At 43.2% G+C, this 14,151-nt stretch overlaps 1 long non-coding RNA gene across 2 annotated transcripts in view; it reads left to right on the top strand.

Moving 5' to 3' along the window:
• Positions 1–13,525, top strand: part of LOC120239367 — a 94,065-nt gene extending 80,540 nt beyond the window's left edge. Inside the window, exons 1-3 of one of the 2 annotated variants that reach the window (XR_005530418.1) lie at positions 6,877–7,063; positions 12,424–12,547; positions 13,314–13,525. This is a non-coding gene — a long non-coding RNA (uncharacterized LOC120239367). Of the gene's footprint in view, positions 1–6,876; positions 7,064–12,423; positions 12,548–13,313 lie in introns of those variants that run through there. The other variant, XR_005530417.1, reaches the window with a different exon arrangement.
• Positions 13,526–14,151: the final 626 nt, after the last annotated feature.

The following is a 14,151-nucleotide window of genomic DNA, read 5'->3' as shown; positions in this document are numbered from 1 at the left end:
ACATCTTTATAAGCTGTTAATATATTTGGCTCTGTGCTAGACTTAAAGCAAATCTGAAGATAATCCTTGTCCTCGGGGAAGTAATATTATATCTACAACACACAGGAGAACACACACAAATACCGCCTTGCTGCTGAAGGGCAACTGTCAACTGCAGATAAAGAATACCCAGGAGTGATGTTACAGAAATCTATTATGCTAACATCCTACACTGAAGATCAAATGAGGTTTTAATTTAAATCTGAAGGAGAAGGACAGGGACTGAGATTTTGCTAATCCTCAAATTATGTAGGAAGACTGTTTCTGAGTGAAATAAGTGAGAACACAGCACTGATGGCAGAAGGGAACTCCTCTTCATTGTTTATATACTGCTTTGTGCTATGTCCTTGCAAACAGTCTCCAATTTAGTCTACACTAAACAATTCACATCACTGGCACTGGGCTGGTATCTGTTTAATGCTGAAGAATACAAATTAAATCCTGTGCCCTTAAATAGAAATGTCATTTGGGTTATTTTATTTTATTTTTTATTTATTTATTTTATTTTAGAAAGAGCATGAGTAGGGGAGAGAGGCAGAAGGGGAGAGAGAGTGACAAAGAATCTTAAGCAAGTGCGTTGCCCAGTGCAGAGCCCAACACAGGGCTTGATCCCATGACCTGAGCAAAAATCAAGAGTCTGAATCTCAATGGACTGGGCCACTCAGGAGACTCTGGGCTCTTTTAGTTCTATAGAAATCATTAAGTAAATGTCTTCTTTTATCAGCTTTCTCCAGTCACCATGACTCCCCCCCCCCCACACACACACACCTACTTACTCCTAGGGTCCCTCTCTTTAGATGGAGAGGGAGGAGAAAGCAGCTGCAGGGTTGATCTCCTTATTCTGGCTGGACTTGGTTCTTCATTGTCCAAAAAGGTAACCAGAAACATCAATGCTTAAAAGCTATTTTATCCTGAAGCACCCGAGGCTCAGTTGGTTAAGCGTCCAACTTGAACCCAGGTCATGATCTCATGGTTTGTGGGTTCAAGCCCCGCATCAGGCTCTGTGCTGACACCTAGTTCAGAGCCTGGAGTCTGCTTCAGATTCTGTGTCTCCCTCTACCTCTGACCCTCCCCTACTCTCTCTCTCTCTCTCTCATTCTTTCTCAGAAATACATAAAAACATTTTAAAAAATTTACAAAAAAAAAGCTATTTTATCCATCCTCTCCCACCCCAATAGGATGGTCTTTTAGTTTGGGCTTAAATAGTACGGTAAAAGATACCTCACCATTTCCTGGAATAGCCTATTCAACTTTTGAAATAAACATTTTAAGAGAGTTATTCCATATTTTGAATTAAATATTTGTCTCTCTTTAATTCTTATACACTGGCTTTCAACTTCTGGAGGGCATTCTATCTCCTTTATCTCTCTCTCTTTTAATGTTTATTTGTTTATTTTGAGAGAGACAGAGACAGAGACAGAGACAGAGAATCTAAGCAATCTATGCACTGTCAGTGCAGAGCATGACATGAGGCTCAATATCACAAACTATGAGATCATGACCTGAGCCAAAAAGAAAAGAGTCAGCCAACTGAGCCACCTAGGTGCCCCTCTGCTTTATATGTCTAGCCCTGAGCACTGACCTGACAAAACCAATGTTTGTGGAACAATGGAAAGCTGGAGAAGGTCCAGGTTATGAATAAGCTGGGAAGTTGGGATGCTGTACCAGTCATAGAGATGGCGCTTAGAACAAGAGATGCAGATTCTGGGGGGAGGGCAAAGAGTTTGGGTTTGGTAATATTGGTAATCCCAGTTATAAATCACAAACTAGAACAATCCAGGAGGCAATCAGGAGTTGAGAAGAAAGGGATAGAAACTAAGGAACAGATTAAATCATGCATGACAAGTATATAGTGATAGAAGAAAAAAAGAGAATTTTAGTCCAACTGCAGTCATGTTAATAGGTTAAAAATAAGTTAACAAGATTTTGACATTATATTAGTTAATGAGATAAAGGATATATAATAAGATAAAGCATAGTATTATGCTAGGAAATCAGTGAGAAAGAGCTGAAATATAAAATCTGCATGACTGATGTGGAAATAAAATAAGAACCTAAGTGGGAGAAAGAGTCGGTGTTACCAGCAATTGGCCTGAACCTGAGACCTGGCTGCGTGATGGACATTAGCAGGTTATGAGGTGATGAGAGTTACATCCTCATATTTCACAGATGATTATAGTTTGCTTGGAGAGAAAGAGAGAGAGAGAGAGAAAGCTGATAAGCTGGGACTTCTTTGACTCTTGCACTTTATTGCTTCCCTGAGATGTCATGCTATTTTCCTGGAACAGGAGACAGAACTCCCTGGAAAGGTATCAGTTGATAGGATTTAGGAAACATCTACTGATTTGCAATACGCCTGGCCCAGTGCTGGCCTCGTATGAACAACTGGAAGACTGGGTGGATGGATAGATAGTATCGATCCTTTTAAGGATGCCTTTTAAGGCTTTTAAGATTGTCAAGAATGAAAATACAGATCTAATGATCATTTCCATCACTCAGGTAGCCCTTTGGCCTGAGCCACAAGATCTTTAGTAGGCATCCTGGGGAAAGGGGCTCCAAATAAAATCTCAAGGACAGTTCTCCAAGATGATGCAAGTCTATAGAGCATGGCTTTGCATCTTTTCACGTAAATAAGGCTGGCACTCAAGTTGGGGAGAAGTGTTTTTCTCATTTTATCGAAGTTCAGACCCTGGCAACCCTGGCTCAGCATTCCCTGCACACAAACACTGAAGGTTCTTAGAGACTATGGCTCAGTTTGTTACTTTTACTTCTACAGAGCATTGATGAGGGACAAATCAGAGGGACATTAGTGGCATTAGTGGTGGTAGTGTCTCTGGAAGGTGACTTCACAGAGTTGCAAAGTGTACACATTACTTCCAAAATATGCAAGGAACACTTAACTTCAATTTCTATAACTGATCTGAACTTTCGCAAGAGTCCCCACTCCTTGGTGGTAGATTCCAGGAAAAAATGTGAAAGTCTTTGAAAAGGGAAAAAAAGATAAGTGTTCTATTTAGTAAACTCTTCTGGGTTACATCTGCCTTTCATTGACTTCGAGCTATTTTACAACTCTGGTAAATTGTAGAACACTGATGACAATGCTTATGTTTCTTGCAAGTTGTGTCTGGTGGAGATAATTGCCCTGTAGATCTTGACTAATTTTCGTTATTCATTTCATTTGGTATTCATTCATATTCATCAGTCTTCCTGATGGCCTGTTCTTGTGTGTGTGAATTCTCCTTTAAATCAGCTGTAAAATCTTACCAGTTTCCTCATAACTTGAGTTAATAAGATCTTTAACACAGGAGAGTCATGGTTTTGTCTTTTAAAAATAATTTTTTAGCATAAGGGAAAACTGACTTTAAGCTTGACATTTTATGACATTGCTATTTCTTCTGGTTTAGGATGGTTTAGGCAGCTGCTCAGTCTTTTCTTACATCATGTTCCACCTATTCCTCCTTGCCATCTTGATAGCACAGCATCTTGATGTGAGGGGGATGAGGCACATATGACTTGGTGGTGGTGGAGAGACAAGATCTGAGGGCCACATGGTGTCTCTGTGGCCATTTGACCATCATCCTAGCATTTCTCACAGGAGACTGTGGACCCAGGCATATACTATGTCTTCATCCTTACCAAAGGTCTTTGTGTCCCTCTAGAAGGCACATGGAAACTTCTAGTTGCAGTGCATGTTTGGGTGGTCCATGAGAAACCTGGAGTGCTGTCCTCTGCCAGTGCTGTGCTGTGGTTCCTTCTCCATGCTGACATGACTATATCCCAGGCCTAGAATGATCTCAGTCTTTTCTATTCTCATATGGGTGTTTCTGCCATTAAGGCGTTGACTTCTAAGTCTGAACCTTCTGCCCTTTCTCTGTCTCTCTTCTCCTTCCCATCATCCACCAAGACCTAATGAACAGGCATTCTACTTCCTCTCGCTGTCTGATGGACCCTTCCCCCACACTGTGCCCTCTGAAGTGTCACTCACTCTCTCCCTCTTCCCCTGGACTGTCATGGCAGAATGGTCATTGTATGCATGACATATGGAGAAAGGGAAGGAAAAACCCATTGATGTAATAGCTTCAAAACAGCATCACACTTGTATAGGATGTTGGGGTTCTCAAAAGTAGAAATCATCACTGGAAAACAGAGCCAGGAGAAGAGAGAAATTGGGGAACTCAAAAAATAGGTGAGAAGATTGCTTGAACAAGGACCACTAAAGCACTCTCTGGGGCACCACCTGTGAGCTTATAAATACATTGGCATGAGAGGCAATCATTCTGAACCATCCTCAAAAAAGTATTACTTTTATTTTGGGACTTCATGCTTCTATAAACCCATAGTGGCCCCCTAGGGATAACTGCATTTAAAAAAATCTGCTTTCAAACCACAGGCTTAATAATAGGTTTAGGAAGTTTGCCAAGAGTAAACATTAGCTCAGTCTTCTGTATAACTCAGTTTCTACCTTCTCTACATTTAAAAAGAGAAAATCGCATTTTAATATTTCAACTTTTTTCACCTTTCCTATTGCCCCAACACCAAAGAAATGTGAAAGAATAATTTTGATATTATATGGATTCTCAAAAGGCAAATTATATTCTCAAGAAGTATGAATTTCCATGAATTTTTGACCACTCAGATGAAGTATGAATTTAAATGCAATGAGTTGAGAAGGCTCTAAGGTTTATGGAGGGTATCTTTTTCTTTTCCTCTCAAGTGAGGCAGACATTGTGGCTAAGGGACAGGAGTTTCTGGCTGTGGCTAGTAGTTATGACAGTACATCCCCAGACAATTCTGTCCACCTGTGCATGCTAAGCAGCCCCTTATAGAATTTGACAGCAAAAAAAAAAGGCTATGACAATGGAAATACATAATTGAGACAGTAAGTGATTCTTCAGTGTAGCATAATCAGTATTAACCTAGATATAATTTCCTATGAATTGTGTGACCTTATAAAATAACCTTTTACACACACACATACACACTTAGTCATCCTGGAAATAAGTAGTGCTTGGCTCTCTCTTCATGTAGAATATACATGTTGAACTCATTCTGAGAGGAAGTCAGTGGCTAATGGTTCATACATTTTTTTTAATGGTTCTTACCATTAATGATAGAGAGAGACACAAAAGTACTACTTTCTCAGTAGCTCACACTATACCAGAAAGCTCAGTCCTGGTTTATAAAATATATATGAATTTACTGACTATATCCACATATGTTCATACATATAACATATGCACATATCTCTCCATAGAAAATCATTAATTCAGAAATCTTTCTTATTTTAAATCATGGACTATCTGTCATCATCCTCTAACATTTATGAGGATCCATTCTCTGAGCCAAAGATGGAAAGGAGGGAGACCCGTGATCCAGGAGAATGTATTCTAGTTGGACATTGGCTTATTCTCCTGGAATTTGGGCCAGTGCATATTTTTAAAAATGCTTACTTATTTTTGAGAGTGAGAGACAGAGTGCAAGCAGGGGAAGGGCAGAGAGAGAGAGAGAGAGGGAGACACAGAATCCAAAAACAGGCTCCAGGTTCTTAGCTGTTAGTACAGAGCCCAATGTAGGGCTTGAACTCATGAGTCGTGAGATCATGAACTGAGCCTCAGTCAGATGCTTACCCAACTGCGCCTCCCAGGCACCCCTGGGCCAATGCATATTATAGTTCTTTGACCTCAGGTCTCTTGATCCACTGCTCCAAATACAAAATAACCTCAGCCCAAAGGCACTGGGTAAGCTATGTCTTCTTGAAGCTACGTTGGGATTGCTGATGTTTTGCAGTCATCATAAATTGCTTTTCTTTTTGAGGCACATTGTAAATTCTATTGATGTGCACTCAGTCTTCATAGCTCACTGCTTTGTATACCAGGGAACGCAGACTCCAGTTGTCTCTTCCTCATAGAGCGATGTCTTTAGAACTTGCCAAATTTAAGAAACACTAAATTTGAACTCACATGAGAACTCTAAATGTCACGGTCCTTATTTTCACAAACACTGAACTTGCTTCAAGGTCATCTTCAACGAAACTCCATGGATACCCACTGGTAGCAGTGATACTGGTGTTGGTGATCGTGACAACTGTTGGTAAGCGGTCATGAGACCAGTGTCCACTGTGGTTTAACACCCTTCCTTAGACAGCGTCATGCTGAATCCACAGGAGATGTAGAAGCAAACAGGTGAGAGAAGCCCCGGATTTGGACACATTATGCTCCCGACCTTTGGGACCCACACCACCACAGGTGTAGGGAGCATCCGGTTCCTGACAATAGTTCAGAACTAGAGTTGTCTTGGATGAGTTTTCTCAGTCCTAGGTGTTATAACTGAAACCCTGCACATTAGACTGACACTAAGAGAAAAACAAAGTTTATTGATGTGTGCGTGGCGTATACATGTGGGAACACCAGTGGTGAGTAACTGGGGTGGTTACAATTGGGGCTTCTCTAGCATCTTAATAAAGAACAATAACTTTTTTTAAAATTATTTTTTAATGTTTTATTTATTTCTGAGAGAGAGAGAGAGAGAGAGAGAAAGAAAGAGAGCATGAGCAGGGGAAGGTCAGAGAGAGAGGGAGACACAGAATCTGAAGCAGGCTCCAGGCTCTGAGCTAGCTGTCAGCACAGAGCCTGATGTGGGGCTCGAACCCACAAACCATGAGATCATGACCTGAGCCGAAGTCAGACGCTTAACCAACTGAGCCACCCAGGTGCCCCAAGAACAATAACTTTGTAGAGAAGAGACAGGATGTGGGAAAAGGGGTTTAGTCTTTTAGGGGTGGCCAACTGTGGTGAGGTACGTGTGCCTCTCTTGTGCCCGCTCCTTCCCAGCAGCCTTCAGCTCAAAATAATCCTGATGTCAAAGTGGTAGATTTGGGGACGGCGTATTCTGATCTCCTGTACCACTGAGGAGAAGGCGAGCAGCGTGAAGACAGTTCTATTTTGCCCTGATGTTCACATGAGAAGTGCAAACTCCAGCGTGAAAAGGAAAAGAAGGTGTTGCCCTGAAGAATTCCGCTCTTACGGTGAGAGGCCGCACAGACAGCATGACGCTGACTAGGATTCACTGAGTGTTTGCTACTTGCCAGGGCCTGTACCCAGGACTTTATACACATGAGATCACTTAATCCTCACAATAACGCTTGAAGGCGATACTGTTCTTGGCTTCTTTTTTTTTTTTTTTTTTATGGATGAGCCCCTGGAGCTGTAAATGAGTTAACTTGTCCAGGGTCCAGCATTAGGGATGGTGCCAGGGTTAGAAACCTGAAGGTCCCTGCATTAAAGCCCAGGCAGTTAATGCTCCCAGCGCACTGTGTCACGGGCACTACTACGGCCCCTTTGTGGGCACCAGCCCACAGGCCAGACTTGCAGGACTGTGGCCAGCCCCGTGCAGGGAGCACTGCGGAGCCCGGGTTTGAACTCGGGTGTGCCAGGCTCCAGAACCTGCTGCCTTCCGGTCAGCTCGGCACTGCTCCTCCGCGAGAGGCTCCCACACTTCTTGCAGTGATGCTCTTCAGGACATGGACGTGGCAGCCACCCTAAACATAATACTACCCCCTTCCTGCTCTCAGCTTAGGAAATTGATGATGTGTTTGCTCTGGGACATTCTCCTTTGCCACCCCTCCCCCGGCCGTCCTCTATACACAACCTGTACTTGCTTGTTTCCATCTTAACATCCTTCACACTGAGCTCATGACTTCGCCCCTACTGAGTCTTACGTTCCAGGCACCTGGCACGGCCTGGCACAGAGCGTGCACAGAGCACGCCGCTGGTGACCGAGGAAGGGATGACAGCGGATCATGTATTGCCCTCCCAGATATCTGCAGGGGTCATAAACGTGCTGAACTAGAGGAGGGACTGAGGGTGATATGTCGAGGGAGTACCTTGGACCCTGGGGCATGTCTGATTGTCTCCTGCCTCAGAGAGGAGCTCTCTAGAAAAGCAGTCAGGAAGCCTCATTGTAGGGGCCTGAGGCTGGTGCACCTGAGCAAACAGAAAGGGTCTAATAGATGTTCTGGGTCCCCAGAGCGACTGTGCTGCAGCAACTCCCTGGGCCGAGTGGGGGACGGCACTCTTCTGCTCTCTGGCTTCCCCACCACCTCGGACCCTCCTCCTTTTGTAGAAAGAGCAGAATATTAGGAGCCCAGAAAGACACCTACCCACACACCCCTGGCTCGCCGTGGGATTTCAGAAGTCGCTTTGTGCTTCCCTGAGCGTTCATTTTGTCACCTCTAAAATGGAAATTATCATATACAGCCTGACTGCCCCATCAGATTATATAGATCAGAAGAGACTGTAAAAATGAAAGTCCTTTGTAAACCAAAGCACTCTGCTTGTCTGAGGTATCATCTTCATCTGCACACTCAGTCTTCCCAGGGTGGTTTATGTGCAGAGATCCCTTTGATACATCTCGGGAAATTCCTGGCAGTCCTGACACTCAGGCGTAGTTCACTTGTCCCTGGGTTTGAAGACACACTAGGAGACTCTCTGTCTAAAAGCTCTTAGAAAATCCATCTCTCTGAGGCTTCCATTTCTTGGCATCTGTAAAATGAATGTATGATGTACCTTTAAGCCTGTAAGTAAAAACCACATCCCTCTTATCTCTGTTCTGAGAAGGAGGTCAAGTTACAAGTCCTGTGAGAAGGGAACTTCTTGGTTCCTGTTCTTGCTGAGGCGTAAACTGCTAAACCACCCCCAGAGGTACATGATGGGGCTAACCAGGGGGTCGCCTCAATAAGACACATGCAAAAGGCAGGTGGCTCCATTGCTGTTCAGTGATTTGGGGGCAGAAAAGGCAGTTCCTTTATGATAGTGCAGGGTGAAGGGGCATCCGGGAGGCTAGAGAAGGGGCTGGAAGCCAGAGAGAGGATGAGGACATGAAGCCGGAGAGGAGCCGTGGTGGTGTCGTGGGCGGGTCTGGGCCGGGGTCCTGAGAGTGCTAAGTGGTTGGAAAGGAAGTGTGGCTGCTTGGGCTCTGTTTGTCCCTTTTTACTCCTGTTGCCCATTAGGAAGGACTTCCTCTCACTGCTTTTTCTGCCTTTAGGTGTCATGTTTTTAACCGTATACAAATTGTTATATTTTTGCTAGTGGGATGAGAGGCAGACAAAAGCATCGTTGCTCTAAATGGAGGCTCTTCTGTGAAGAATGCTCATGCTGCATGTTACCCGCTGCGGGTTCTCTGGGGGGACAGGTGGTTGGAAGGGTACTAACCTGGCCAGAAAGCGCAAGCCTCACCGGCTCTGTGCTTGACAGGTGCTTTGTTATCTGTCTGCCTCCCCGGGAACCTGAGATTACACTGTGTCTGGTTCATTATTTCTCCTCGGTCCAGTACAAGACCCTAGGCTGGGATGAGGTCTCTGACCCAAAGCCCGTCCAAAGATGTAGAAGAGAAAGAAAGGGGGAAAATGCTAATATTTCAGTATTAGGAGGGGTTTGGCAAGTTCTAAACCAACAACTGATTTTTTTTTTTTTTCACAAAAGGAGATGGAGTTTCAGAGAAAGGATTGTCACGTAAGGTTGAACAGGTTGCTCACTGCTCAGTTCTAGGGGATACCAGTTGCACTACTGTCATTAGAGTCTCCCCCCACCCACTGGGGTAGAACAGTGTCCTGAGGAATGGATGCCTTTGCCTGGTGTGCCTGGGGATACTGTGGGGACTAGCAGCTGTGTTGCTCTGGGGAGGAAAATCAGCTTATTCAAGTATTAAGCAGAAGGGAAACATTCCCTACACACTACTGTTCTTCTTAGCTGGTTGAGGTCATTCAGACTATGCTTTAGCAACATTTACTGAGAATTTTCTATATAGGTACCATTATCATCCCCATTCCATACCTGGGGAAAATGAGATGCAAACAGACCAAGCAATTTTCTAAAGGTGACACAGCTAGTAATGGCAGAGCCCTAATTTGAACCTAGGTAGCCTGACTCGAATGCCTACAGGCTTAATCGCCTCAGTTATCAAGACTGTACCTTCATCTAAGAAAGGGCATCATTATCAAATTGGTTTCCATATAACACCCAGTGCTCATCCCCACAGAAGTCCTCCTCCATGGAAACCAACTTGACAATAAACTATTTTTAAAAAAAGAACATAATATAATTCTTCCAGATGAAATTAAACTTCTCCTGGAACAAAAATAAATGAATGAATGAATGAATGAATTTTTATAAAGGGCATTATTAACCCAGAGGAACCTCTGGTGGAATAAGGGGGTGGGGTGTGGAATGTGGATAATCACCCATGACTCCCTCATTATTCTAAGGTGTCCAGCAAAGAGAATAACATAAGGAGGCCCGTAGGACGGTACCCCTTACCCTCACTCCCTAACTTCTAACTCCAGACTTGGTCTTGCTCTGCATGTTTTGTAAGTATGGCCATAGCATCAGTGAATATATAGGTTTTCCCATTATCCTCAGTTTTCTTATAATGCTGGACATAATAGTTCCATATAAACAGCTATTTAGTTTACAAAGTGCTTTCACAGTGATTTCCACATTTGAACTTGCACAACAACATCGGTAAGGAGAGCATTATTATTCCACATTACAAACAGGAAACTGAAGCTCAAAATTTCCAGGGGGACAGAGGTCCGCATTGTTCTCAATCCGGGTGATCTGGCTCTAGATAATTCTATGTTCTTTATCCTGTATCCTATAAGGATATCTATACTGATGCGTATGTGTATACCCTACTATATGAGAGTTCTAACTTTTATTTTGGCTGAAAACCATGGTTTTGAAGAGCACTCTGCCAAACACAAGTGAGGATCCCTGTGTCATGTTTCCCGGGGTAACGCAGGTCCGGTCTGTGGGGATTTGTTGGTGACACTGGCTTTGGGATGACTTGATATTGTTGCTGTCAGGACCCATTGGGAAATGAAATTTCCCATTCTACCTCTTCATTGATCTTATGTGCTTATAGGATCATTTCCCAAAATTGCAAGACGCATTAGTTTCTATCCCTGGTGGGACCTTTGTGAAATTTCCCCATTTTCTCTCCAGGCGTTTCAAGTTAGTCACTACCCTTTGTATTGACTTTTGTGATTTCATATACATTGTTCTCAAGAGCACTAAAAGAAATTTCCACAGAGGAAGCCTGCAGCCAGACGGCAAAAGCCTGCAATGCCCAGGCACGCGAGTGACTAAGCAGTCAAGGTGTGTTTAAAATATAATCCTCAACCGGGAACTTGAAACTCCCCGGAGACTTGCGAATCTCTGCTATTTCTGTACACCCCTCCAACTTGCTATGGTCATTTGCATTAAGGAGCTGGAAGGCTTAATATTAGAAAGCACACGTATTATTAAAAGTAAAAAAACAAATTTTGTTACTTTCCAGTTAGAAGTGTCTTGATGATTAACTGATCCCCCACCCCACCCCATCCCCCTGAATTTTATGGAATGCTCTAGGCTGCCTACTTTCTGTCTCACATCCATCCACACACTCTTGATGAAATAAAAACAACCAACCAACCAAATATGCCATGTACTCCTTTCATAACTTCATTTCTTCTCCAAGAATTAATCGGATTGGGGCCCATTTGTACTCCAGTAGAAGATGTCCAGGGAAACTTCCAGAGAATTCAGTAAATGCTTTAGTTACTAAAAAAAAAAAAAAAAAAATACACGAATTCGGCATTAGGTGTTTTTCTGTTTGAAGTGATTTGTACATTATCTAAACATCATAAAAGAACATATTTCTTCTCTGACAAGGATGTCCCTTAGTGACCCAGAGTAAATCACTTAAGGTATCTTCCTCCAACTTCCTCTGCAAAAAAAAAAGAAAAGAAAAGAAAAAAAAAGGGTGCCTGGCGTGTTGCATTGATTATGTGATAAGGGAAGTGACTGAGTTCTTATGTATAACATATCCTGAATCTCAAAAGCCATATCCGTGCAACAACGTACTTAGTAATACTCTGTAGCATTTGGTATAACCTATCGAATTAATGACCTTGAGTTACTATGACTCATCCCTGCATTGTTTGCAACAAAGTCATTCTCAAAAATGAAAGTAACATGAAATAAAGCTTTGGCCCAACATTTTGACCACATAGCAAACTGAAAGAGGACTAAAGGAAAAATCTTCAGTGGTGGATGTGGTTTCAGTAGACACAAAATAACCAAAAGGGTAATCGGCAGGGAAGACACTCGAAGTACCTGTGAACCTCCACTTCCCCCGGAGAGCCCCACTTTGCCCAACTTATGCAAGTTCTGTGAGGTGGACCAGCTCTCTGCTCAGGCACGCAGAAAACCTTGAGGAGGCATGGGTGGGAAATCTTGGGAGGAAAAGAAGTGCCAAGAAGGGAAATGATTTTAGGAATCGAATATGCTGAGGACAGGAGCTGATGCCTTAGGGCAAAATCGTTGTGTTTTGTTTTGTTTTCTTCAGAACTTGATGAACTGCAGGCAATCCCTGAACTCAGTCGCGTGCCCCCTGGGACCGAACATACTGTACACATGCATCTCAGCAAATAGCCTTCAGAAAGGAGATTTAAAACCCAGAACACAGCATGGTAAGTGAAAATAAACAAAACACAGTGTTCTGTAGCAGCCCTGTGACCCGCTGGTAAAGGAACCAAAACCCACAAGCACAAGACACGAGTCATTATGAGGCAAACAGCAGTTGGTGACTTCAGAGGCTATAAGTGTAGCTGGAGCTGGCCCGCTGCCCACTGCCCACTGCTGTGAGTGACCCACGTGCTCCGCGCCTGCTCCCGCTTCCCTAGCTCTCATCATGAATGGGGAAAGCAGGTGGGTGTGCACATATGTTTGCTTTGTGTATGAATTCCAATTTCTTCCTCATGTTTTACGTCAGTAATGAGGAATAGTCTAGGAAGGGTTCCTGAAACACCCCCTCCACACACACACACACACACACACACACACAGAGTAAATCAAAGAGACACCAAGTATAAAATGTTATACTTGTTAAAATCCAAGAGACTTTTGGGGCGCCTGGGTGGCTTAGTCGGTTAAGCGTCCGACTTTCGCTTAGGTCATGATCTTATGGTTCGTGGGTTCGAGCCCCGCGTCGGGCTCTGTGCTGACTGCCAGCTCAGAGCCTGGAGCCTGTTTCAGTCTGTGACTCCCTCTCTCTCTGACCCTCCCCTGCTCACGCTGTCTCTGTCTCTCTATATATAAAAAAAATAAAATAAAATAAATAAAATAAAATCCAAGAGACTTTTGTGTGGAGAAGAATATTCATTACCATTTGCACTTTGTTGAAAGTCTAATTTATTAATCTTGTTTATTTAAAATACTTCTTTGTTTTCTTTTTAGAGAGAGGGAATGCAAGTGGGGAGAGAAGCTTAAGCTTCATGCTCAGCACCCTACCCAATGCAGGGCTCGCTGCTGTGACCCTGGGATCATGACCTGAGCTGAAATCAAGAGTTGGACATTCGACTGACTGAGCCACCCAGGTTCCCCTGAAATTCACAAGCAGCATTCCTTTAAATATTCACATACTTCCTGACCAAATAAATAAAAATATAACTCCCTAAACTGTTGCACACTTATTACAAACTTAAACGGATCTATAATCACATGTCAAGTATACCAAATTTTCTTGGTAACTTTGTAGTAGGCTGATTTTTGACCACCCAAAGATTTCAGGTCTTAATTCCTAGAACCTAAATATAACCTTGCAAGGAAAAAGGATCTTTGCTGATTTAATTGAACGTCTTGACGCTGGGAGATTATTCTGGATTATCCAGCTGGGTCTTAATCCAATCACAAGTGTCCTTATAAGAGAAAGACAGTGGGAGAGGGGACAGACACACAGAAAAGGAGGGGCCAATGTGACCACAGTGGTGAAGATTGGAGTGACGTGGTCACGTGTCAAGAATTGCCTGTAGACTCCAGAAGCTGGAGGAGGCAAGGGATGCAGAGGTCCTAGAGACAGCCTGACCTTGATTTCAGACTTCTGCCCTCCTCCAGAACGGTGAGCGAACCCATTTCTGTTGTTTTAAGCTACTGAGTTTGTGGTGATTTGTCATGCAGGCCCAGGAAACTAATATCCGATTTAACACCTTAGGAAGCAAACAAAACAACACAAAATGTCAGTATGGTTCTAAAACTATTTAAAAAACCTTCTCATTATTCCCGATTTAAAAAGTTC

This window comes from Hyaena hyaena, unplaced genomic scaffold (genome assembly GCF_003009895.1).
Source record: "Hyaena hyaena isolate Hyena2069 unplaced genomic scaffold, ASM300989v1 scaffold_229, whole genome shotgun sequence".
In the NCBI taxonomy this organism is placed as follows: Eukaryota; Metazoa; Chordata; class Mammalia; order Carnivora; family Hyaenidae; genus Hyaena; species Hyaena hyaena.
The sequence above is the reverse complement of the archived record's forward strand: the minus strand, read 5'-3'. Positions and strand labels throughout refer to the sequence as shown.